A 27159-nucleotide genomic window follows, 5' to 3' on the forward strand; every position below is an offset into this window, starting at 1 on the left:
TTGGCCACGGGGCCTTTTACTTGTTGGCCGAGTGTGAAATATTGTGTAAGGATATGTCCCTTTGTTTCTATTTATTATTATTCAATGTAAGGCCAAGGGCATCATACCATGTTTTGTTTATATATCGTCATCGTTGTCATCAGAGAATGTTATTGTTTGTTCTTGCTCATGTTCTTGAATGGATGTGATGATTTACAAGGATAAGAGTATAAAGGATTTGGAAATGAACTCGGATGATAAAAGTCGAGGCATGACACCACTGAAGACTTGTCATCACAAAGATATGTCACAAATGAGGAGCTAGTTTTTGTTGTGTTTATATTGTATGAAATTGGTATTATTGATTTAAAAGTGATGTTATAATTGAAAGTCATGTATTTGTATTCAAGCTTTGAGAAAACTATCTTTCTCATCTATATATAGTTATATATGTTTTCTTTTATTGTAATTTTTTTTCTTTCTAATTTTAAATGGTGATTGGCTTGTTCATATATTTATTGACAATAGAGATAGCGATAAATTTTCAGTTGAAATTAGAAAAAATAAGACATTTGTCATAGATTTAACCCACACAGGGTAGCTCAGTAATTAATAGCGTTGAATGTGGTTGCCTCATGATAGATAATTTCTTGAGGTCTCTTGGTCCAATTTCATGAGGTGCAAACATATTTTGACTTAATCACTAGTTGTATAAGATTTGGAGCACGTTTGGTATGTTGAAAATTGGAATGGAATACCAATGCCCATTTTAGTTTTGTATTATCTTCTCATCACCACCTAAACCACCAACTTCACTACCACCATGAGCATGACCATCACCACCACCTTTCAACAGCAAACCCACCTTTTTTACAAGCAAGTTCCATTACCACTACCTTCAAACTCCACGACCACCATCATCGCGAGCTCCACCGCCATCGCCAGATCACCACCACTACCATTAGCAGCTCCGTTACCACATAGAACCATGCCCCACATCATGTTATAAGTGAAGAAGAAGAAGAACAATGAGGAATATGGAGGAGAAAGAAACAAAAGATAAATGTTTCAAAATTTTTGAAGTTAGTTTTCAGACAACTTTTGGCATACCAAAACTGCCCTTACAAGAACAAGTGAGAAAGAGAGGTAGTGTAGGACGAAGTAGGAAGTGAAGTGAAGAGAATGGAAAAAGAATGAAGTAAAATCATTAAGAATCGAGAAAGATATGATGTCCGAAAAATGGCTCGAAGAAAAGTCAGAAACGAAAAGAAATGTTTTTTTTTTTTTTTATCAACTCTTGGAGCTCCGGCGGCATGCAAAAAGAGAAAGATTAAGACGTGTGAGGGGTGAGGGGTGATACGAAAACTAGGCCATGAGGTGAATCCAACAATGTAAAAATGAGGTGAAACGGAGTTATGACGAAAGAGATAGAAGGGCTTGAAGTGGTAGTTGGTAGTGCTGGTTTGGTAGTACACTACAACAAAACTAATTTTTTACGGCACCATATCAACGACATACTATAAATGCACGCCATATTTTCTCACTTTTACGACTTGCTTTGTTTGCACATCGTAAATAATTTTCCAACTATGGCATGTCTATTGCGTAGGCCATGAATGGTAGTAACGATGATTTTTTTACAGCTTGCAATGTTTGCGGTAAATAATAAAACTTTCTATGACATGCATTTGGCATGCCGTTAATATATCAGCTATACACGACACACATACGTCAGTCATGAAAAGTGGTGCACTTTTCACAGGGCACACAATGTCCGCCGTTAAAAGTATTGTACTTTTTATGATGCACACATCACCTGCCGTTAAAAGTATTGTCTTTTTACGACGCACAATGCATGTCGTAAATTGTATGTTAAAAAAAAAAGCACCAAAATGAAATTTTCGGGTGCGAATTCACCCAAATATATATATATATATATATATAGTAGAAAAAGAACATATGCATCAACTGAGAGGACGGCAACCAAGTTTTTAATTTTTTCAATTGTTAAATCAAAGACAAAAGTAACTTTTTTTTTTTAAGTTTTAGGGTTTTGTAAAAGTGACTTCTCTTTTAGAAAAAATTGTTACATTTTATTCTCTTTGTGGATTCGAAAAGGCAGAAGCAAAACCCTAAAGACTTGCTTGCAAAACCCTAAAGAGACACTTCGATCTGGTTCATTCTAGAGACGGTTCGAAGTTGAGAAGAGAGGGAGAAGAGAGAGGGTTCGAAGATAGATTTTGGGCACTTCGATCTGGTTCATTCTAGAGACACTCTCCTCCTCCTTTCGGAGGATCGAACTCTCTCTCTCTCTCTCTCTTTCTCATTGCGATCAAAAGTAAAGCTTCAATATGTCTTTCATTAGATTAGAGTTTATCAAAAAAAAATTTTTTGGGTTTCTCCACATAGTTTACTTTAGATTCTATACACTTCATTTTCTCTCTTGAATAAGCCATTCTCGTTCTCTGTTTGATTTCTTTTTTGCGATTCAAGCATTTTGATTTCTTTGAAAATGAAGGAACAATAGAGAGAAGTACACCGATGAGGAAGTCTCATATATCCTCCGCAGATCTACTCACCTGGTCTGAAATTCCTCCCTCCTATTCCCCCTCAATAGCCTCTATTGCTTGTTTTCACCAAGTATATCTCGTTTCCCTTCAAACAAGCATTTCACTATTTTGTTTTAATTTAAATATATATATATATATATATATATATAGTCTTTAGATTTAAGTGATTGACTTTAATTTTAGTATTTTTGAATTTTTTTAAAAATATTTTGGGGGAAAATGTTAGCCATCGGATGGGATCAGTAAGGTGGTGTTCGGAGGTTAGGTTATAGATGAAGAAGTTGAGAATTTGAACAAAAGGTGAGAGATCCAACCAAATTTATGTGAATAGTACTTTCAAGTTCTTTCCCTCATGATTGCAATAAAAAAATTCATTGGTCAGTTCTCTCGGAATGGGCTTAGTTAAAATTGTTGGGATGAGAAAATTATTGTGAAAATAGAAGCTTGAACATCTTAATGTTATTCTTGTTCCTTATGTGATTTAGCCAAACATAATGTAATGTTAATCTTGTTCTTTATTAACAGTGTTCTATGTTTTTAGGAATTACTATGTTGGGTTTGAGTCTTGGTGGAGTTTAATTATGTGCTACTGTGGGATTGCATCTTCGTAGTTTAGCTAGCTGTCAACATGTTCTTTTTGTGTTGATTCAAAGGTTTAATTTTTTTTTTCTTTGATGGGTTTTTGGTTTTATGATTGTTGGGTCTTATATTCAATTATTGTTTCAACCCAAATTTTATTTTATTTTTTGTTTTTTGTTTTTTTTTTCAATTCCTTTTTTCTTATAAGATATAAATGAATTGCTATTTGCTTGAGTTCTTAGATTTAAAATTTTTGTGAAATAGAAGCTTGAACATCGTTTTACTAATCTTGTTCCTTGTGTTATTGAGCCAAATTTGACATGATGTGTATGTGAATGTGAACATTTATGTAGCAATGTGCGTATTATTAGTGGGAAAAGAGCTGAATTTTACTGTAAGTTTTGTTACTTCTGGAAACTTCACGCATAGGGTAGCTGTCAAAATAGCGTTTAAAGATTTTCTGATACAAATTTGTATTCAAATTATTCTTGAATGAGACATTGATTGGGGGTATTCTTACAAATGAAATCCTTTCCATGAGAGGGGTGTCTTGATCAAGTCAGAGTTTGACACATTGATCCCAGCCATAGAAATTTAAGGGTCATTGGATTCATTGTGAATGTTTTCGTCCTTAGGCTTACCAGATTCTTGACTTATTTATATAATGAAGGATATTTTGTTATTAGCAAGGGTGTCATTGTGAAGAGTATTTGGCATCTATCATGTGCGAGGTTTATTGCATACAAAATCAGAAAACGACATCGATGGTTCTGGCTAGATTAGCTAGTAAAATCTCTAGGCTATTGTATCAGAGACATGGACTCAAATCCTCTACCATTATTAGAGTTTTGAGTCATCTTTTTCTACTAGTGATTATTAGTTGTCCATGGTGCAAATTTCAATCACCGACCTCATGATCTGGATCCCTTATTCGATTGCCTCCAATCATCCATTATTTTCTCGAGCGTCGCATTCTCAATGTTAGGTAATTAAAGTAATGTTGTGCTTGATTTCATTTGTATTTACTGTTATAAATTCGATTCTAGTTAGCTTTTTTGTTTCATTCTTTGCTAATTAGAAGTGTTATGATCAATGTGAAATTGAAATGCCTGTGTGTATGATGCATTTTGATAAATTAAGGTCTGTCACCAACCTCCATGACTGTCGATTTCGTGTAATTATAATATTTTTTTTTGTTATTTATGGTGTTTAAATTTTCATTTTATTTGATTATCTTTCATTTATTTCTTTAGCACACTCTGATTATGCATAATGAGAATTTGGGATTAGGTTTTGGTTAGAGCAAGCGGCCGCAACCGTTACGTAACGCCGTTACGTAACGGTTTTGGCAGTTACCGCCACCCGTTACGGCCGCTTTTGCAGTGTGATTGAGATTCACAGGTGTGTCAATCGTAGCGGCTGCCGTAGCGGTCGTAACAGCCGTAATGGCCTGTTACGCACCGTTACGTAACGGTTCTAAACTGTTTGTTTCGAAAAAAAAAACAAAAAAAAGTTGAAAATGGGGGAAGAGGGATAAAGAGAAGAGGGAAGATAAAGAGAAAAAATGGAGGAGCAAGAGATAGAGAGAGAGAGGAGGGAAGATGAAGAACATGTTATTGATTTGTTGAAGCTGTAAGACCTATACTATTCTATTCAGCTGCTATCACTCAACCATTTTGCTTATGTGTGTCTATATATATTGTTTGAAAATAATAATAATAATAATAATAATATTAAGTGTGGTCATTATCTATTTGGCTTGGTTAAAATATAAATATATATATATTTAGCCTCTTATTTATTCTTACTTTTGTCATTATTTATCTTATATATAATAGTTAGTGATTGATTTTTTGTATAATATAAAGTCACTAATTATTAAAATAAAATGTAAAAAACTCAGTTTATAGTGATTTAAAAATATAAAATATATTTGATCATACTTAAAAATTGACAAAAAATTGATCAATATTTATTTTTAACCCAATAAATATAATCATGGAAAAAAAATATGTGTATCGGTAAGTTTTTTTCAAATTGTGCGAAAAATAAAAAAATTCACGGTTCCGGTTACCGCAACCGTTACGCTACGACCTTTACACCCCGCAACCGCAACCGCAACCGCGTCACCGCCACCGTTACGGCGACCGCAACCGCTTTTCAGAACCTTGGGGTCATTGGATTCATTGTGAATGTTTTCGTCCATAGGCTTAGCAGATTCTTGACTTATTTATATAATGAAGGATATTTTGTTATTAGCAAGGGTGTCATTTGGAAAAGTATTTGGCATCTATCATGTGTGAGGTTTATTGCATACAAAATCAGAAAACGACATCGATGGTTCTGGCTAGATTAGCTAGTAAAATCTCTAGGCTATTATATCAGAGACATGGACTCAAATCCTCTACCATTATTAGAGTTTTGAGTCATCTTTTTTTACTAGTGATTATTAGTTGTCCATGGTGCAAATTCCAATCACCGACCTCATGATCTGGATCCCTTATTCGATTGCCTCCAATCATCCATTATTTTCTCGAGCGTCGCATTCTCAATGTTAGGTAATTAAAGTAATGTTGTGCTTGATTTCATTTGTATTTGCTGTTATAAATTCGATTCTAGTTAGCTTTTTTGTTTCATTCTTTGCTAATTAGAAGCGTTATGATCAATGTGAAATTGCAATGCCTGTGTGTACGATGCATTTTGATAAATTAAGGTCTGTCACCAACCTCCATGACTGTCGATTTCGAGTAATTATAATATTTTTTTTTGTTATTTATTGTGTTTAAATTTTCATTTTATTTGATTATCTTTCATTTATTTCTTTAGCACACTCTGATTATGCATAATGAGAATTTGGGATTAGGTTTTGGTTAGAGCAAAGTTTTTCTCGCATTCTATTCTTTAATAGGCTTTTTTGCTACTTGGAAAGAAATTAACATTTTGTCTTTTCTTTTCGGCTTTTGGTCTACTTTTCCACTCTGTTTGGTTATTGAATTATTTTAATTGAAAAAATTAAATTAAGAGTAATAAATCTAAATACCCAGCTGATGAAGAGTACAAACTATATAAATTACATCTTGAATTAAAGAATTTCCATTACAACAGAGGCAATTTGAAAGGGCATACTCAGTTACATAGGCTTAGTGCTTTTTCTTTATTGCATTTATTGGACTGATTCAACAACACTGGAAAGACATTACAACAAACTATATCATTGACATTTATGCATCTGCTGTTGTAATGACATTCACCCCCATAGTATTTATAGATGCAACTTTTACTTCATTGTAGCTTTTTTTTTTTGATAACTTACTTCATTGTAGCTTTAGATTCTTCATATGCTTGTAGATGAAAAAAAGAAATGGGGAGGACAAAAGTAGCGTTAGTTTTTTTAAGAAACACTATGCATATATAAAAAGGTTCTGATACGAAATAAGATCAGCAATTACCCAGCTTTTAAATTTGCACATATTTATGGGTCTATGGGAAATCGAGTATACTTTGCACCTCACTTTATGTTTTGACCCACAAAGTGATATACAGCAAGAGACCGAATATTTATGTTATATCTGATGCATACCAATTCACCTTAGCCCATTTGTCTCATTTGGATCATAAGAAGACAAAAACAGTAACTAAGTATTCGGACTGATATTGGCCGATTAGGTTCTATTAGAAATGGCCAAATAGTCAAAAATCAAGCCTTTGCGATGAGCAAAGGTGTTTTTCAAGTAATTTGGGTCCACAATTTTGTGATTTTCTCATTTTATGAAAGCTTTGTTTATGTAATTACATTATGGTTTCCATTTTTTTTGACATATATTTTTTTCTTTTGTCTCTAGTATTCAAATATGGGTTTAATTCAAAATTTTCATTTTTAGGATTTTTTTTAATTATTCAGTGTCAAGTTAGAAAATTGATATATTTTTCATTTCCTAGTCAAATTGAGAGTTTTTACTATTATAAATAAGGTTATATGTTTTAGGGCTATTTAATTTTTTTTGGGTTGATTATTAATAAAATTCAAATAATAGTTATCTACATTGTGTTTGTTCGGGATTCTTCTTGTTTCTTTGTTCTTCTCTCATGCGCTTCATATAAAGTTTGTGCTTATATGAGCATAAGCAAACAGTAGAACATTTGACTTTGTTTTCTTAAACATTAAGGCAAAGATTAACCTAGTGGTGGCTGTTAAGCTTGTGTGCATGTCTTTCTAAATCATCAACTTTGGGCAAGGCACTACAAGAGTGATGATCTAAGCTTTGGGTTATGGTCCTTCAGCTTTATTTGCATGTGCTACAAGAGTGATGATCTAAGCTTTATTTTTGTGGGTTTTAAGGGTTTGTGGTTATTCATGACTGTATATGCCCTGCTGTTTGTTAAGAGTTCTCATTTTTTGTGCTAGAGTTTCATGTTTGAAAGCCTCATCAGGAGTTGTAAATGTATTGGGAGTTTCATATGCTGAAGGTTTCTTTATCTGTAACTTTTTTCACATTTTAACAACCAATACTATCTTTTTGCTTTGTGGAGTTTGCTTGATATGTATATATAGTGCTCTTCGCAGCTATTCTTTATCAGAGCACCTTCGGTAGCCTAAAAACTCACCATAGAACCCAAGTAGTTGTTAAACGTTGTGGCTAGGTAAGTTGTTTCAGCTTGAGGAGGGCTCATAATTCTCCAACTAGAGTTTTCAATTTCCCGTTCCAATGTCATCTATTCCAATGATTTCAATTGTCGATAGTGTGATTTGAGTTGGAACAAATGTTTTTCATTTTTCCCTTATTTTTTTATTTTTGTTCTCGTACTTGTTTCTCCATGCTACTTCTGGTGGCACGTTATGGCTTATCAAATTTCTTTTTCTTATACCCATATTCAAGCCCGTCTTTTATACATGATGTTTTTATGGTTGCAAGAGCAATATTAGGTAAATTTTGAGTGTTCATTAGTGACTAATTATGTACTATACTTCTTTATTTGTTTTTTCTAAGCCGTTACACATTGCCTTAGATATAGGTTTATGTGTAGTTTCTTTTTCAGTAATTTGTATGCCTCCATTTTGCAGGTCTACGGGCACATAGTTTGACAGTTGATCATTATCAAGGTTGGTAACTCTTGCTTCTCACATGAAAGGCAAGCATAAAGAAGATTCTACTTAGTAACTGTCTCTCTATCACTTTGCAGGAATTTGTTAATCTTTAACTTCGAAAGTGTTGTTCTCTCTGTAACTTTGTGGGATTACCATGAAGTGATTTGTTAGACTTTTAAAGGATGGTCATTTCCATATATTATTCCCTACCTTGTGGTTCCATTGGTGGTAATAGTTCCACATTAGAACTCTTATATTGCTGCTATTGTGAGTTGAGAAAAGTTCACATCTATGTATGAGATTTATCTTGCAAGGCTAATTTATTTAATAGAATTTTTGGATGTGTTTGTTGCTAATCTAGTTCATTTTTGCCTACTTGCAATCTTTTATTCACTATAAAGATTAAGTGCATGCATTTCATTTTTGTACTTTACTTTATATGGAATTTTATAGTTTATCTCTTGATGAAACAATGAAAATTTAGATTTCTAAATGTTTGCTGCAATGCTATACCTGCAAGACTGTCTACAAACAGCTATTGTTGTCATTGGCTTGCTTCTTTCAGACTGTATAAAATTGGCAATAAATAATTTGGGTTAATCTTAAAAGAAAACTTTCCACCATTAATTCAAGTAAATAATCTGTATAAAACTTGTTTTTGCATTGTATCAATGTCACGACCCAAACACGCCCCTAAAAATTTGGTCCATGACCGGCCTATACATAGGCCTCAAAACAGAATTTTAGAATAATATTTAACCACATACGGGGCGTTAAGCAGAAGCAATATCAATAAAAGGTAACATCCATTGAGTTTGTGCATACATGAAGGCTTAATTAGATTCAAGCATTTAAATACACTCCCATCATAGAATTTATATAGATCTCACACACACTTATATGACTACCAACACAAACTAAGGCCTCCACGCGGAGACATATCCCAGGTGACTTGGCAGACAGGCGAACCTCAGTACAACTCTAGTGTCAATCTTCGATGGCTCACCTACATAAATATACATAAAATGGAATGAGCAAAGCTCAGTGAATAATAGAAATGTAAGGAGGTTAATTGAATAAACAAAATCTTGGATAAAAAAAATAGACAGATACCCACTATATACAGGTCTTATCCACAACCATATTTCAATACGGTCTCAGGCTCACATATATTACAGACTAACTTCAAGCCCATATGTAATACAGACCGGCCTCAAGCCCATGTAGAATGCAAAACGGCCTTAGGCCCAACATACTATGCAGAGCGGCCTTAGACCCAATAGATTATACAGAGCGACCTATGGCCTAACAGATTATACAGAACGGCCTCTAGCCTAACAGATTATATAGAATGGCCTCTGGCCTAACAGATTATACAGAACGGCCTCTGACCTAATAGATTATACAGAATGGCCTCTGGCCTAACAGATTATACAGAACGGCCTCTGGCCTAATAGATTATACAGAGTGGCCTCTGGCGTAACAGATTATAAAGAATGGCCTCTAGCGTACCAGATTATACAGAATGGCCTCTGGCCGAACAGATTATACAAAGCGGCCTTTGGCCTATCAGATTATACAGAATGGCCTCAGGCCTAGTATTAGCAAAACAGAATAATCTCAGGTTCATAGGAATACCATTACACAATAGTGCACGTAGATTTCCCCATGGTTTATTACAAATCAACATAGTTGTCTTGCAAATAACAGAACATTGCGGTACTATTAATAGGGGCAGAACGACCTTAAGTCCATATCAATGCCATTATTCAAGCATATCCATTAATTGAATCAAAGCACAATCTCAATGGAACATGCCATTCACAAATAACAATACATAAATCATAATCACAGGAAGTAAATGAAACATATCATTACACTATTATTACTCACAGTGATAGATTTTTGACAGCAGTAGAACGATGTCCTCGTCTTGACCTACAAACATAATGCACATAGCAAATTATGAGAATAAAACCAATCTCTTTCTTATTCCTTAATCAATAGCCATGGTGGTTCTAAACTTATTAGTCCTCCATAGGTTATAATCCATGTCTTATAAGATAGGAGGAATCGATGGGAAAAAGGTGCAGACAAAGAAACGGTACAAACCCGGTAAGCAGAAAGTGAACAATCATCACTAATTTGGGCATAACTATTTTTGTATTTAGAATTTGGGAGTGAGACCACCGCCATTGGAAACTAGACTTCCGAGGCGTGATTTTAGGATCAAGAATCACTCAAAACGGAGTCCGGATGCAAAAGATATGCTTATTTGAAGTTACCTAGTATATGCTGAAACAGGGATTGCCGCTCGTGCTTCCACTTTTGCCGCTCGTGCAGTGACTGGGCCGCTCGAGCAGTGGACTTGGCCGCTCAACCGGTGGGTTAAGTAGAATGCAATGCTCTGTTTTTTTCATGTTCTGCTCGTGCAGAATCCGTGGCCGCTCGTGCGGCCTGGGCAAAATCAGACAGTCCGAAAATGGCTTTTCGATTTGGACCTTCTCATTTTCACAGTTAAACCTCAAATTCATGTAAATCAAAGCCCAAAACCCTTTAATACATGATAAATTTCACATTATTAAACTCCATCAAACATCATAACCACAAAATACTACTCAATTGCCAAGCACAAGAACACAAGAGCATAAAATAGCCATGGTTTGGGGTTCAAAGCTCACATCTTCTATATTTACATATATCTTCATCCATATATAGTTAATCATGAAAAACCGCAAGATTGAAGCTCAATTTCCCATAATCAACCTCAAGATAAACAAATATAAAGAATTAACTCTTCAATTAAGCAACTCTTAAGGAATCAAGGTTCAATTCCATGAAGAGAGTTCATTTAAACTTATATTGTTCAAACCCAACTCAATTAGGTATTCACTCTTCATTTTGGATCATGAATTTAAACTAATAATAGATCAATCTCAAGGGGTTAAGTTGATTTCACATACCTTGAGCCAATCTCTTAAAGTCTACTTTAATTTCATCAATTTTCCCATCCTTCTTTTTCAGTCTCTAGCTCTTCCTTCTTTCTTGTCTCACATGGCTTCCCCTTTCCTCTAGATATTTTGGTACTAAGAGATGAGTTCAGCAATTCACAAGGCCTCTATTTATATAAATATCCACACACATAAGCTTAACACAATAGAGGGAGCCAAACATGGCCTTACGAATCGCACGAAATCAAATTTCAATTAAACTTCCCAAGTGACTCTAAAAATTGTGCTGATCATAAATATGTCCTCTGTTCTGGTTTCTGAAGTCTCTAAGACCTTCAATTTGTAGTACAAAATTAACCACCCAAACGTGCATTAACGAATTAGACAAATTAGATTTCCAATTAATTTTTCCAAATAGTTCTTAAAATTCCCATTAACATACCCAAGTACTCAATTTTGATTTCTGAACCCGTAAAGGTCGGTAACTTTAATTCTAAAGCCGTGATTCAACAAATAATTCCTCACTTTAGACAGATATCATTAAATTAAAATGCATTAAGCCACAAGGACTTAAGAGTAATTTCGGATACAGATTTTGGGGTCGTTACATTCTTCCCACCTTAAGAAGTTTGGTCCTCCAAACTTGATTTACCTTGCCACAAGTCAAGTGTCGTCTTGGATAGACAACATTTATCAATTATTTAGCCATTCACAATCCTATACAGTCAATTTCAATGGAGTTTGCTCCCAGAATCATAAGTAATTCATCTTTACTGGCTAATTGGTAACCCAATTGATAATAAGACTCGATAACATCAGAGCATCGTCTCATTATTCACAACCCTCGTACATTTCAATTTATTGATCCACAAGTCATACCTTCCAAATAATATAACAACTTAAGGGTATTCAGAAATGGATTCACTTCAAGTATTCGATTACATGTGACTCGTAAGTTATCAAACATAGTTCAAACTCTTTAGGTTCACAAATAACCCCAACTATCATAATTCCTCAAAGGTTAAGGAAACGTTCACTACTTAATCATGTTTCAAAGGCACATGCATCTTACAACAATTAAACCCAAAATAACAAATAAGTTCTAAAGCAACGACTTTGTGGCTCTTTGCTCATTATTAAAATTAGACTTATCAGTCCGAATCAGATTTCTCACAGACTCCAAATAACAACTCAAATCCTATATCGAGGAATTACATATTCAAAGTAAATTATTAGTAAAATCAAATACGGATTAAACCTTAATGGTCACTGTAGACGCGCCTGAACGCCCTGGGAGGACGAGTCTCGTTCCATTCATATTGGGTTCACTATAGTTCGGACTCTCAAATTGTCACGGTTCTTAATCTGAACCAAAGAATCCAAATCCGGCAAATCATTTTGAGAAAAACAGATTTTGAAAGAAGTGCCAAACATGGACTGCTTTGCCAGATACAGAGTCGCCATCTAAATATTTTTTATGGGGGAATTTAGGAAACCCTGGCTCGGTGCCAAAGGCCACGTGTCCGTCATCACCAAAGTTACCTCGGCTCGGGAGCTTGGGTACGATTGGGGAAGGTCAGCTATGAGCACCCCCTCTCGCCCGATCCGAAGATCGGCCTCTACTAACCGTGATATCCGTTCTTGAAAACGATATGTGTTTTTATTCCAGTTAATTAGCTAGAATTACTATGAGATGCGCACAACACAAAAATATAGACTAGATCGCCTAATTTAGAACGAAGCATTGCATATCCGTTTGTTTGAAAAACAGTTTGAAATTTGCTACTCGCAAGTAGGTTAAAGTACGGATTTCAATGAGTTGTTCCAATTCAAACAACCCAACCTTCACCCACAGGCATTGAAGCAGTTTATATCACATAAGTATCTAGCCACATGGTAAGAATGTTGTCATGTTGACATTCACACTCATGCGAGATGCTAAAGCATAAAAGTACTTACAATGTACTTCGAGCCAAGACAAGAACATGTTAGCAATCAATGCATGATTCAAGTCCATGTTAAGTGGCTAATGCAACGCATACAGAATGCAATCTAGAATAGGCTCGGCTAATCTAAGGATGACATGTGAAAATGCACAGATAGCATGTATTCAAGTTAGATTTGAAAAACTTTATGCAGTTAGCATGATGCGCCGAGCCTGGTGCATGCAAGACTAATCAATGATGCACGCATGCATAGCATAAGGTATGCTAAAGTAAATATGTCCTAATACTAACCATCAAAAGCAGGTAAGTAAAAGAGAGAAAGAAGTGGGGGTTGAAAGACATGCACACACGCACCCACACTTATTACAAATTTGCCCTCACTCGGGGGGATCGAAAGAATAATACAATTTAATTAATCTACAAGCTAATTAAATATTACAGACCAATTAATTAATTAACAAATTAACTAATCTAATGAAAGCAGTAAACAGCCTCGGGAAGAGGGCCCAATGCAATATGCGCTTCGCTCCGCTCGCACTACAACAAAAAGCATTTTTGGTGACGTTTTTTAGCAACTAAATTGAAATTAGTCGCCAATTGTATATAATCGGCGACAATATACTAGTTGGTCGCCAAAAAATAAACTATTGGCAACAAGTTGAGATTATTGGTCGCCAAAACGTTTGGCGCCAACATAAATTTCTACGCTGGAGGGCTAAAAATGTTTTCGCGACCAAATTAATATATGGCGACGAAAATTTTGGTCGCCGATTGGAACTTTTTGGCGACAGAAATAAATTAGTCGTGGAAAGGTGAATAATATTTATGGCAACCTAATGAATTTCGTCGCCAATAAATTAACAGGTCAAAACCGCATCGTTTTGAATCTGTCCTTTTTTAAAAAAAAAATTATTTTAACCGTAGACTGATCCTTTTAGGTGAGTAAACAAAGAATTGACCTAAATTGTTCATCTCTTTCTCTCCCTTCACAACCTCAAGCGGCACGGCAGAACACACAAAGACTGAGAGGTATGTCTTCTCTTCTTCTTCTTCTTCTTCTTCTTCTTCTTCTTCTTCTCTCTCTCTCTCTCCCTCTCCCTCTCACTCTCTCACACCGCCTCCGCCTCCTCCTCTTTTTCTTCTTTGTCTTCAATTTCATTCTCTTGTTCGGCATGGCACAGCACAGCATAGAGCTTGCTGTTTTTTCTTCTTCTTCTCTCTTTCTCTCGCTCTCTCGCACCGTTGACTGAGTGCCACCGACGGCATTCCCTCAAACGGTGCTTCCCTTTCATCTCCCTTTCTCACAGCGTTGATCGCGACCACCTCTTTGGTCGCTACCCTCTTCTCTTCTCTCTCTAAAATTCTGATTTTGGGAATGCGATCCATATAGAAGACAGATTTTTGGACTGATTTTGGGACCACAATCTTTCTCTTCAAATTTTTTTTTTCATTTGTTGTTTGCTTGCTTGCCTTATGCATTTGGGGACTGATTTTTGGGACCAAGTTTGGGACTGCAATCTTTGTCTTTAATTTTTTTTTCATCTGTTGTTTGCTTGTTTGCCTCATGCATTTTTCTCTCTGACTTAAAATTGTTATATACCTCCCATTTGGTCATAGTCCTACTCATTTTCTCTCGAGTCCCGATCATATAACTGCTAAAATTGTATTTATTGTCTTATTTAGAAGTTAACACAATGCCTATGGTTATTGGAAATTAGATTTATGTGCTGAAGCAATTTTGTGAGTTGCTGGAATCATAAATTAGAAGCTGAATTTGTCATTCGAAAGTTGCAAAATTGATATTTGTTAAATTTAACATTTAAAGACCCGAATTTTATTTGAAAGCTAAAACTGTGTATTTAAGTGTTGAATGTACATGCTTAGTTATGAATTTTATTTTAATGCTGCAAAGACAAGGAACTTAGGCTAGACAAGTCATTGTTCATGCTTTCCAAGTCATTCTTGTCTTATAAAACCATACATCCAGGTGAGGCATGCACAAGGAATTCACAATGTAGAAGTAGATAAGAACTATGATGCATACGTGTCTCCTGAATATTTTGATGCACAGCTTACTCCACTTGGCTGGCAGCAAGTGGGAAAACAATCAATGTTATGTTATTACACAAACTCATTTGGATAAAGGTAAACTTATAATAAGTATCTTACTGCTTACATATATAGTTCTTAGCAAAATTTTGAGGCTAATGTTGTAAAAATTTTTGTACTACTGTAACAGGCTAATAATTTGTGTAAACATGTCCAATCAAGTCGGCTTTTTAAGGGGAGTGATTTAGTCATCACGTCCCCTTTGTTAAGGTATTGATGCTGGTTTTCAGTACTCCCGTTCCTTCTGTGGATATATTTTATGCATGATACTCTTCTAATTCTTCGCAGTTTTTCATTCAGTTTTCATTAGATTGGACTAAAACCTTCCTTTTTAATTGATGATTAGGATTTAGTAATACTTGCATGAAAATGCATTTTTTTTTAGGAGGGGGGAGTAAAAATAAAAAAACATTTGCATTTTCTTTGCACTTAAGTGCAAGTATTTTGTAGATTTGAGCACTGCAGCTTTTTATTATGGATGAGAGTGAAGATTTGCAGTGGCCTTAATTTGTCTAGCCTAAATTTGAAGTTTTCAAATTGTACTCGTGAGTAGTGATAATGGATCGGTCTTGGACTCTTGACAATGACAAGGAGTTTGAATGTATGTTTTTGGAGCCTTATATAAATGCTCTGTGAGGGATTCAACAGAGGGGAGGTTTCAGTATTGTGGTTGCTATTTGTTGACATATCAGGGAGAAACAGAAGTGCCTACTCCAATAATGCCACACATTTTGTTATAATGTGAATCTGTTATAATCAGCGTTATGAGAAAATGCTAATAACCTATTTGTTTTCCACCTTATCCCCATTTTTCATTAATTTGGATCTACTAGAGTTCGTTTATCATTATGTGAAAATGTTTACGAGTGTCGATATCTTGTACTTAATACTTCATGAGTTAATCACTCTCTGTAATATTGGTTTTAGATATAACCCGTATGTTCAAGCTAGAAGCAGGATAAATCAACTCAAAAGGTTGGGCCACAGTGTCAATAAGGTTTGTCATCTTCTACGTTTTTCAATGTTTACTTCAATTGTACAAAATGAGATGATATATATTTAAAAATCCTTGTTCACTAGTTGTAAATGACTGTTCATTTTGCAGGTTGAATTCATCTTGATGGGACGTACTTTCATGTCATTGCCATTAGATTACCGTGATTACTTTATAAGGAATCTTCATGATGCTTTATCGAGACATACTTCTGTTAAAAATTGTCTTTTACTCATCTTATAAATGTGCTCATTTTAAGAGGAAAAAAAATATTGGGTCTTGTTTTTCCTACTGCGCTTCAAAATTTCTAGATCTTAATTTGTTCAACTAGGTTAGAGCTAAATATATGGAATTATTTGTTTTTCATAAATTCTATAATTTCACCTGTCCACTCTGCTCACTGTTCAAGTCAAACTGAATTGAGTTAACTGAACACTTGAGTCAGCATGCTTTCAAACATTTAGTGGAACCCTTTTATGTTTCAAGCTATATGACCTTACATTATAAACATGAAGATGCAATCATCCTTTAAATTTTACAGATTTGTGTTCTGAGGCTTGATCACCATGCTCATGTGTGGTGTATGAAGAACCCACTGTTATTGGCAGATACCAATATGTGTCACCTGCAAAACCAACGATTCTTGAGGTTCACATAATATAAAAAGCGGATAAAGTAAATAAAATTGCTTTATTTTTTTTTATTTTTTTGAGTGTCATTTAATTTTGGTTTGTACTAATTTGTAATATATTATGAACTGACTAATTATCAATAGAATTATTCATTCCTATGCATGATTTCCAAGTTCGTTATACTAGATTGCAGATGTTTCCCTTAAGCTAATATGCAAGTCTATAAAGGGTTATTATACTAGGAACAATATTGGTACCAAAAACCGTGCCAGAACTTTGAGACAAGCATAGCAGTTTTTGTTAACAGGGAGTGTGGTTTTTGGATAAAAATGACAACAAAAAATAAAATGATTTGGCTTAAGGAACCACAAACACTTCTTAGTAGGAGCCATGTCCATAAACTAACATTTCTCAAAAACACAATGGACGAATGTTTGTCACACTTGGATCACAAATTCACAATGCATTTTAAATAATTTTCAATTTTCAGACTCTCTTCAGCACTCTATCTATGAGTCTATATGTATGTGTATATATGCTAATGTGTGTGTCTAACACCATGTCCTTGTTCATCACCTTAAAATAATTATCTTGTAGAGGCGTCTTTAACTTCCCAGGTCCATATCCCAACTTTGTGTATCTGCAGCAAAGATAAATGATGTGTATTGCTACATCGTTGTAAGTGCCATTTTGATGATCTTTTCTTCCTATTTTTACAATTTTAAGTGTTTTATTTGGGAAATCGTTATTACACTTCAAATTTTGTAATCCTAACTAACGAAAAATCATTTCCATTATGAGAAGATTTAAAAGCAAAACTATAGTTTAGGGTGCATAGTCTATATGTTGACACTCACTAGGTAGTTAAGTCATCCTCAACCTTTGAATCCTATGATGTCTGAATAGGGTTTCCGTGCAGTGGCTTCCAGCTTATAATTGATTTACCAGGTAACATTTGGAGTTTGGTGGCAATGTCATGGGCGTGATTATACTTGAAATAACAGGGAGCTTCTATTTCTACACACCACATTATCTCAATTAACACACTCTTTTGGTTCGGATGTCAACTTTTGAACAAAACTTTATGACACAGAAATGAACTTCTGAATGAAACCTTTATGATTCGGCCGTATCTTTGGTTCAGAGGGTGATTTTTGAACTACTGGTTTTCGTTCTAAAGTTCATTTCTGAACCATGTAATTTTGTTTGGAAATCAACCTCTGAATGAAAAATGGTGTGTGAACTTAGAGAAAGTTGTGTGTGGAAATTGAAGCTCCCAAAATAACACTTCCGATAACCCAGCCCTAGATTTAGTATTGCCACACTAGTGGCATTGAGTTTCGTTCATAATTGGTCTTGGTGTTCAATGACTGTCATTTTCTATTGCTATAAAGTATAAAATGAACCAATTCTGAATTTCATTCTGAGTTGGTCTCACTGTAAGACTCAATTCCAGGTACCCAAAATAGCCTAAATGTCAGCAATTTAGCATACATTCTGATACATTATAATGCATCAATGTTTGAAGCATTTGCTCATGTCTGTTTGTCTCTTTGTAGTGTGTTGAAATTTCCATTACCATTATAATGTTTTAAGAAATTTCACTTGTACAGGAACCTGTATATTGGGTATTGGGTAAAGTAGTAAACTGCTGGAAAGGCTAATTTTCCAGGAAAGTGTGGGTTTAGAAGAAACAGCTGTCCTTCAGCTAGGAGGGTGTCCCATCAAATGAAAATATGGTGTGCCAGAAGATTAATTTTATTCTGTCAAATTTTAATCTACTAATGAAATATTTTTTATTTTAAATTTTATTTTTAAGTTTCAATACTTTGAAATTTCATTGATATTATATGTTACCTTCTTTAATTCTTTTCCATGACTAGAAAATGAAACATTTTCTATGTACCTTCTGTATACATAAGTTGTATTTGTGCTGATAAAAAAACAAAAGAAAAGAAGCTATATTTGCAATTTTATGTTTTTGTTCAATTATGCACCAGCAATGTAATCAATATTTGTAGATGCGATTATATTGAATGACAGCTGTTACTTAAGCTTTATCTTCAGTTTTCCAGTTATCAAGTAGCTTGAAAATGTTCTGTTATATGTGAGACCCCTAATTTTTGACATACCCTGAAATAATTTTGAAATTTCAGGCTAGTGAGCTTGTCAGAAAAGAGTATGACTTTAAATGTAGACTCTTTAGACAACTAGAATCGAAGGGAGAAAGTTCCAAGAAGGTTGATAAAACTCGAGCTGTTGTGAAGGACCTGCACTCAAGAATCAGAGTTGCAATTCACAGAATTAACTCAATATCAAAGAAAATTGAGGAGCTAAGAGACAATGAGCTTCAGCCACAACTTGAGGAGTTGATTGAAGGGTATGTGATGCCTGTCCTTTTTCATTAGTGCTTAATATATTAATATACCACCGAAACCACTGAAACTTGGCACAGACAGCTTGTTCAAGCCTAAATAGACTTTTAGGAACAAACGGCACCTCAATTGGATCTCCGGTTAGAAAATTAGAAGAAAAATTGTAAAACACAAAACTTAAAAGGCCCGTTCAGGAGCTGAAATTGCGAAATAACCACCGAAACTTGGCACGGACAGCTTGTTCAAGCCTAAATAGACTTGTATAAACAAACAAGACCTCGATTGGATCTCCGGTTAAAAAATTAGAAGGAAAAATATAAAACACAAGACTTAAAAGGCCTGTTCGGGGCCGAAATTTCAAAATGACCACCGAAACCACCGAAACTTGGCACGGACAGCCTTTTCAAGTCTAAATAGACTTGTAAGAACAAACGGGACCTCTATTGGATCTCCAATTAGAAAATTAGAAGGAAAATTATAAAACACAAGACTTAAAAGGCCCGTTCGGGGGCCGAAATTGCAAAATGACCACCGAAACTTGGCACGGACAGCTTGTTCAAACCTAGATAGACTTGTAGGAATAAACGAGACCTCGATTGGATTTCCGATTAGAAAATTACAAGAAAAAATGTAAAACACAAGACTTAAAAGGCCCGTTCGGGGGCCGAAATTTCGAAATGACCGCCGAAACTTGGCACGAATAGCCTTTTCAAGCCTAAATAGACTTTGTAGGAACAGACGAGACCTCTATTGGATCTCCGGTTAGAAAATTAGAAGCAAAATTGTAAAACACAAGATTTAAAAGGTTCGTTTGGAGGCCGAAATTACGAAATGACCACCGAAACCACCAAAACTTGGCACGGACATCTTGTTGAAACCTAAATAGACTTGTAGGAACAAATGGGACCTCGATTGGATTTCCGATTAGAAAATTACAAGAAAAAATGTAAAACACAAGACTTAAAAGGCCCGTTCGAGGGCCGAAATTGCAAAATGACCACTGAAACCACCGAAACTTGGCACGGGCAGCTTGTTCAAGCCAAAATAGACTTGTATGAGCAAACTTGTACGAGCAAATAGCACCCGATTGGCCTTCTCGTTACAAAATTAAAATCAAAATTGTGAAATTCATATTGAGGTTTTTTTTTTTTTTTGTGTCATTCTAATATTGTTTTTTCTTTTTTCATGTGACAGATTGGCAATGGTGGAAAACAGTTCGAGCTGCATCAGAAGATTTGATTTTGTGTTTTTGGAAATATTTTGACATAGGATTTTGGTAAATGATTTATGGATTAAATGTTTAGTATCAAAATATTTGGTTTTGTGTTTTTGAAAATATTTTGACATAGGATTTGGTAATGTATTTATGGGTTTGATGTTAGTAGTTTGTAAGTACTTTGGTATGCATGTTTTAGATTGTCAGAGAATTGTAATTATGTTTATTGGGATTTTTTATATCTATTAATTTTGAATTAGTATGAATGTCTTGCACATGTGAATTATTATTTACATTACATTTGTATATATATTGTGCACAGGAAAACAAGTGTTTGGATTATTTTGAACAGGAAAATTATTAAAATCAAAATTTGTGTAGTGAATTTTTAGTGACAGGTGGTATTTTGGTCGCTGTTAATATATTTGGCGACAACATATTGTTTTTGTCGCTAAAAGTTAGTGGTTATTCCAAGAGCTTTAGCAACGAAAACTTACTCGTCGCTAAAAACGTGATTTTTAGCGACCAAATTAATTTTGTCGTTAAATAGTACTTTTGGCGGCGCAGTTATTTGTTGCTAAATCTACATGGCCTATCCAAATTTTAACCTTTTAGCGACAAATTGTAATTTTATAGAGACAAAATATATGATTTTTGGCGACCAATTTTGCTTGTCGCTAAATGTCTACATATGGTGACAATTTCTGATTTCGTCGCCAATACTTTCAGTGACAGGCCTTTGGGGACCAATTGTAAACTTGTCGCCGATTCTTTTGGCGATGAAATTTTTACTTTTGGCGACCAATTTTTGGGTCGCCAAATGTGTTTTTTGTTGTAGTGTCGGAAAGTCAGTGCCATGCACAAGTTGCCTCTGCTTTGACTGTTCTGCATCTTTGAAAATTGAACAAATCTCAGGGTTGCTTCCCTGAATGCTGTGGAACACCATCGGCTGAGGGAATTGGTCACCGGCCACGGAGAATGGTCACCGGCCACAAATTAATCCATCGGCTGCTTATGGATGGCCGGTCGGCACTTCAGATGGCCGGCCGGCCAAATCTTCCTGCAGAATCTGTTTTGATAGCAGCAGAGGACAGAACTTGGCATGGCAATGCATTTCAAGCAATGTATGCACCAACCACACTCCTTATCATATTTATGACTCAAAGGAGGATGGGCCTCGATTCTCGGGCCACCAATCACGCATTTCCATGCATGATGGCCAAAAGAATCAAGTGTGCATGTTGATATGGAATGCAATGCACATAATCAAGCCTATTGAACTCAACCTCTATCACAAGCAATTCAAGAGGCGAAGCATGCATGCCAATGCAATGCAATCCTAAGCATGTCGACTAGTATGCAACATGGACAATGCTAAGAAGCATACAAGGCATACAATGGTCATGCAAGACATAGGGCATGAGACAATGCAACTAACAAATATGCAAGGCACAATGTTGGTGTTCAAGCATGCAAGCAAGCATGTGACTTCATTCAATCATGCAACTCCAATCATGCAACAACACACAAATATGCAACAACATACAAGGTGGACATACAACAACATGCAAAGGGGTGGGCTTAAACTAACATGGGTAGCTTGCAAGCTTGCCAAAATCAGTGGCCAATACTATGGAGGTGAGGTCCAACACACACACACGCATGCATGCAAATATGGTCCAACACTTAAGCATATGAAGACAACTTGTAAGCACAAAAACATGGACTAGTGACTTGCAACATAAGCTCTGAAAATCATGTTAAAATGGTGCCAAACCAAGCCAACAAGACAAGCATAAGCATGCAATTAGAGGTCCAAAACTCAAGGCAAGCTAAGGAGGTATTGAACTACCCTTAGCAAAACCAAACATGGCATGAATTAAATGACCAAATACAGAGTTTTAGCATATTAAAACAAAGCCTAAAGACCACTTAGATGGCATCTAAATGACTTAAATTCAAGGGCATGCACAATGACCAAACATGGAGCATAAGGCACAACCTCATAAGGCATCAAAGAGGCATCAAAGGCAAGCATGCAAGCATGTCATGAGGACTGAAATGATGCTATAAGTGGTGTCAAACCACTGAAATAAATCAAACAATGCATGCTCAACACTTCACACATTTAAAGCCTACAAGCTAAATAATATAAAGGGGCTATGCAATGCATGCCATGGTCGACCAAAAAAACTAAAGGCAAACCTTAAGCATGGAAAAACAAGTACAAAAGCTTCACAAAGCAGGGCCTAAAACATGCTTGAACAAGGGTCAAAGCCTAGATGCATGTTAAGGCTAAATGATGGCATTACGAGACATGTATGCAAAGCATGCAAGGTGTGTCCAAAACAACTCAACACAATGCTATTTCATGGCAAAATAAGCATAAATATCAGTCAAGGCATGGTTAACACACACTTAAACTAGATGCTCCCTCAAGAAGCAAAATAGCCCTTTTCAAGGACAACAAGGAGAGGGGGTGTCCCTCTCCTTCCTAGGACCTCAAGGCACCATCCTCACCTTTGAAATCCCTCAAGATTTCAGTGGTGAGGAGGCCCAAACACAATGGTCCCGGAGCTCAACCAAAATGGCACAAAACAAAGGCCAAACAAGCCTTAAGAGGGGTCAAACAACCCCAAAGCTTAAAACACCCTTAACAAATTATTTAGAGCAGACAAAAACAAGACTTTTATATGTTATATGCTAAGCTCAAAAAAAGATGCAAGATAGGCTAAAAAGCTTTGCAAAAATGGGGTAAAAATGGACAAAAGTCTTACCCTTGTAGACCCTCTTCCCAAACAAAGTTCCAGCAGCTCTTTTGGTTCCAAACCAGTCCAAAAACTTCAAGAAAAGACCTCTGGCCCCTCAGTAATCAAGAAAAGGTGTAATGGTGGGTGTTTATGCACAAAAATGAGACTAAACACGCATTAAACAGAAGAGAGAGAGAGATATAGAGATAGAGGATATATGTAAACCCAAACCCTAAAGCTCAAGCTCTGAAAATGTTGTCTAAGTTGTCTAATCATAACCAAGAGAGAAGAGGTTCTCTTTTATAGACAATTAGTCTTGTAAAGCTTCCAAAGGAAGCTAACAAGAGGGCAATCCCTGCATACACGTGTATGGAGGGGGGGACAGTTTATGCCAGCTGCACAAAAATATCTGCAAAAGCAGATGCACAGTAGTCGGCCGGCCAAAAATGCAATTGACCAAAAAAAGATAGCCGGCCGGCCATCTATAGTGCCGGCAATTTGGCCGGTGGCAACAAAACACAGCCGGTGGCCTCAAGCCATGGCCGGTGGAGTGTGGGGATGGCCCACAAGCCATTCATTGCCCCTCCAAGGCAAAGCACAAGTGTTTGGTGCAAAACCATACACAAAATAGTCGAGTCGAGAGATCTTGAGGCAAGGCGCATAGCCGAGACCTCCGAGAACTCAAGACGAACACAAACATAGATGATCACCGAGTGTTCAAGTGGTGACGTCCAAGTCTTGAGGACGGTCAAAAATGGGGTGTCTACAGTTGCCCCTCTTTGACAGAACTCGAAAGTCATGACAATGATGGGAGTGAATGTCAAAGCCCAGAGACGACCCATTTTTGACAAGGCCGAAGACTTAGACAAACATGCAAGACAAACAAGATGTGCGCCCGAAGGCAGGGGCAAAATGCAAGACAATGCACAGAGCCGAACATAGCTTATGATCGTGCAAAGAAAGCTGTAACAAAGCATAATAATGCAAGAGTTTTAAGCTAGCATACACCAAACTACACTACAATGTAGGAAGCATGTAAGAGAATTATGCAATTCTCAATACGTCTCACTCGGAGAATACAGTACCTGTCCGGTTCGTCTGGTTGCACAAGCCTCAAATGAACCGTACATACAATATCGTGCCTGAAAAGAAAGCAAACTTAACAGGTACAATATTGTTAGCAACATGCATAACAATGCAAAATGAATGCAAAATGATATGCAATATATACAAAACTATGTATAATAATGCAAATGAAAATGCAATGCAATTGAAACAATACAAATGAAATGCAATGCAATTGAATCATGATCCAATCATGAGCGGTTCAAAACCACACGAATGTCAAATAGATTGATGGAAGTAACAAGTCCGTCTACCATAGAAAAGGTTCCGCAACCCTCAAAGCGCGTACACATGTAGAACTATGAGAGATGTAGACGGACGCAAGAACAAGTAATTGGGTGAAATGATATAAGTGGGGAATGATCCGCTAACGAAAGAACATGATCCTAATGCAGGATGCAAAAATTACACTACAATGTAATATGTATGATGGATATGGCGCGCGGGCCAAACCAAATCTTGCCTAGGAAAGGCATGGACACAAACAAACCACGTCTAACATAGAACGGTCATACAGAACTATGAGTATATAGACGTGAAAAGTATGGGCACATACCAGTCCAAGCTCAACAAGGAAAGGCGCAAACCCTAGATGGAGGTGATGTAATGAATGCATGCAAGCTACAATGCAACATCTACAATATGCAATGGAATGGATATAGTGGATTAAGGCCTACGGCCAAACCTTATCTTGCCTAGGAAAGGCATGGACACATACAAACCACGTCTAACATAGAACGGTCATACAGAACTATGAGTGTATAGACGTGAAAAGTATGGGCACATACCAGTCCAAGATCAACAAGGAAAGGCACAAACCCTAGATGGAGGTGATGCAATGAATGCATGCAAGCTACAATGCAACATCTACAATATGCAATGGAATGGATATAGTGGATTAAGGCCTACGGCCAAACCGTATCTTGCCTAGGAAAGGCATGGACACAAACAAGCCACGTCTAACATAGACCAGTCATACAGAACTATGAGTGTATTGACGTAAAAAGTATGGGCACATACCAGTCCAAACTCAACAAGGAAAGGCGCAAACCCTAGATGAAAGTGATGCAGTGGATGCATGCAAGCTATAATGCAGCATGCATTGGAATGGATATAGTGGGATGCATGACATATGCAATATATTACAATGAAATGCATGACATATGCATGTTGTTTTTTGTTTTTTTGGTTTTGTTTGAAATGCATGTTGATGCATGCTGATGTAAACGCGTGACAACGCACATCTTGTGATATGCATGACAATGCAAATGATCTTGAATGTGCGACCACGTGTGTCACTCGAAATGCTTATGAACTCGAATGCGCGACGACGTGCATTGCTTGAAATGCATGCAAGTGAACTTGAATATGCGACGACGCGAGTCGCATGAAATACATGTACAATGCAACTTACCAAAAGTCGTTCGGGCACGACAAACACTGAAGGACTTGCACCTTCAGAGGATTTAAGGTCTCCTAGACCGAGCGTATTTAAGGTCTCGCCAGACCGTCGAAAGTCGTTCGGGCACGACAAACACCAAAGGAATTGCACCTTTAGAGAATTTAAGGTCTCCTAGACCGAGCGTATTTAAGGTCTTGCCAGACCGTCGGAAGTCGTTCGGGCACGACAAACACCAAAGGAATTGCACCCTTAGAGGATTTAAGGTCTCCTAGATCGAGCGTATTTAAGGTCTCGCCAGACCAATGAAAATGCATAACAATGCATGTGACCTTGCCAACAGTTGTTCGGGCACGACAAACATCGAAGGACTTGCACCTTCAGAGGATTTAAGGTCTCCTAGACCGAGCGTATTTAAGGTCTCGCCAGACCATGGCAAATGATAATGCAAGCATAATGACGTATAACTCAATACGTGTTCGTAAAACAATGCGTGTCGGGCAACTTTCGAATCTTAAAAGAGACAAAATGATACAAAAAGGATACACCTTGCACATATTCGAGTGCCACACACAAAAGACACGGTTCGAGGTCAAAACGGAGGCCGGTTGAGCTTCGAAAATGCCATTTGTTGCACTATCTTGAGCAATAAATACCCCAAACTATACATCTGACCCAAAAAAGGTTGTTGAAGGCTCACCGACCATCAGGAGAGGTCACCGGCCATCCACCGGCCATCAAAACATCTAACCGGCCAAATATTTGGCCGACCGGACAAAGATGTAGCCGACCGGACAAATGTTGCTGAATCAGGGCAGTTTTGTCCTTTCGCCTTGGGTCTTATAAAATAGGGCCTCTAGCCCTATTCTTTTCACTTTCTCTTGGCCGAAATTCCTCCCCCCCTCTCTCTAGAGTATTTTCCTCTCTCCCATTTTCCACTTTCCTTGATTTTAGGGTCCATTTAGTTGTTTGATTCGCGAAGTTCATCGCGTTTCGAACACTTTCATCCGATCGAAACATCGTTTCGGTGTAGTTTTTTCGATTTTCGCCTCTTGGGGTGTGTTTCCCCCAAGTTTTCCTTGATTTTTGTGCTTTTTCCACATTCCGGCTTTTCCGGCCATCTTCCGCCCTCTCGGGGTTGACCATTTTAGTTGACCTTTCGTATTCTCATCCGGTTTCCACTTTCCCGGTCATTTTCACACCACCTTTGACATGGCGGATGGTATTCCACGAGGCGGGACTCTCCCGGATCACGAGACGGACCCAGAGGCCGAGCTCCTCCCCTTGAGTGTCCGCCCGTTCGACCCGGTGACCTACCGGTCAGCGATCCACGTCTTGCCTCCCGACGGACTTCGCCAGTTTTGGAGCTTTGATAGGGCGATGCCTCCAGAGCTTCTCTTGCGTGAGCCTACATCTCATCTGTCCTTCGGCGCTTCCGAGGTAACATT

At 36.8% G+C, this 27159-nt stretch overlaps 2 long non-coding RNA genes across 2 annotated transcripts; both read left to right on the forward strand.

Moving 5' to 3' along the window:
• The first annotated feature begins 1974 nt into the window (after window positions 1-1974).
• On the forward strand, window positions 1975-8510 carry LOC114294907 (uncharacterized). Its single transcript, XR_014337645.1, has 2 exons — window positions 1975-2619; window positions 8191-8510. It is a non-coding gene; the product is annotated as an uncharacterized LOC114294907 (long non-coding RNA).
• Window positions 8511-17132: 8622 nt separating this feature from the next.
• On the forward strand, window positions 17133-20654 carry LOC114273127 (uncharacterized). The gene is made up of 3 exons (XR_014336999.1): window positions 17133-17524; window positions 19003-19226; window positions 20416-20654. It is a non-coding gene; the product is annotated as an uncharacterized LOC114273127 (long non-coding RNA).
• The last annotated feature ends 6505 nt before the right edge of the window (window positions 20655-27159 follow it).

Source organism: Camellia sinensis, chromosome 8 (genome assembly GCF_055761805.1).
Source record: "Camellia sinensis isolate YWXY chromosome 8, ASM5576180v1, whole genome shotgun sequence".
NCBI lineage: Eukaryota > Viridiplantae > Streptophyta > Magnoliopsida > Ericales > Theaceae > Camellia > Camellia sinensis.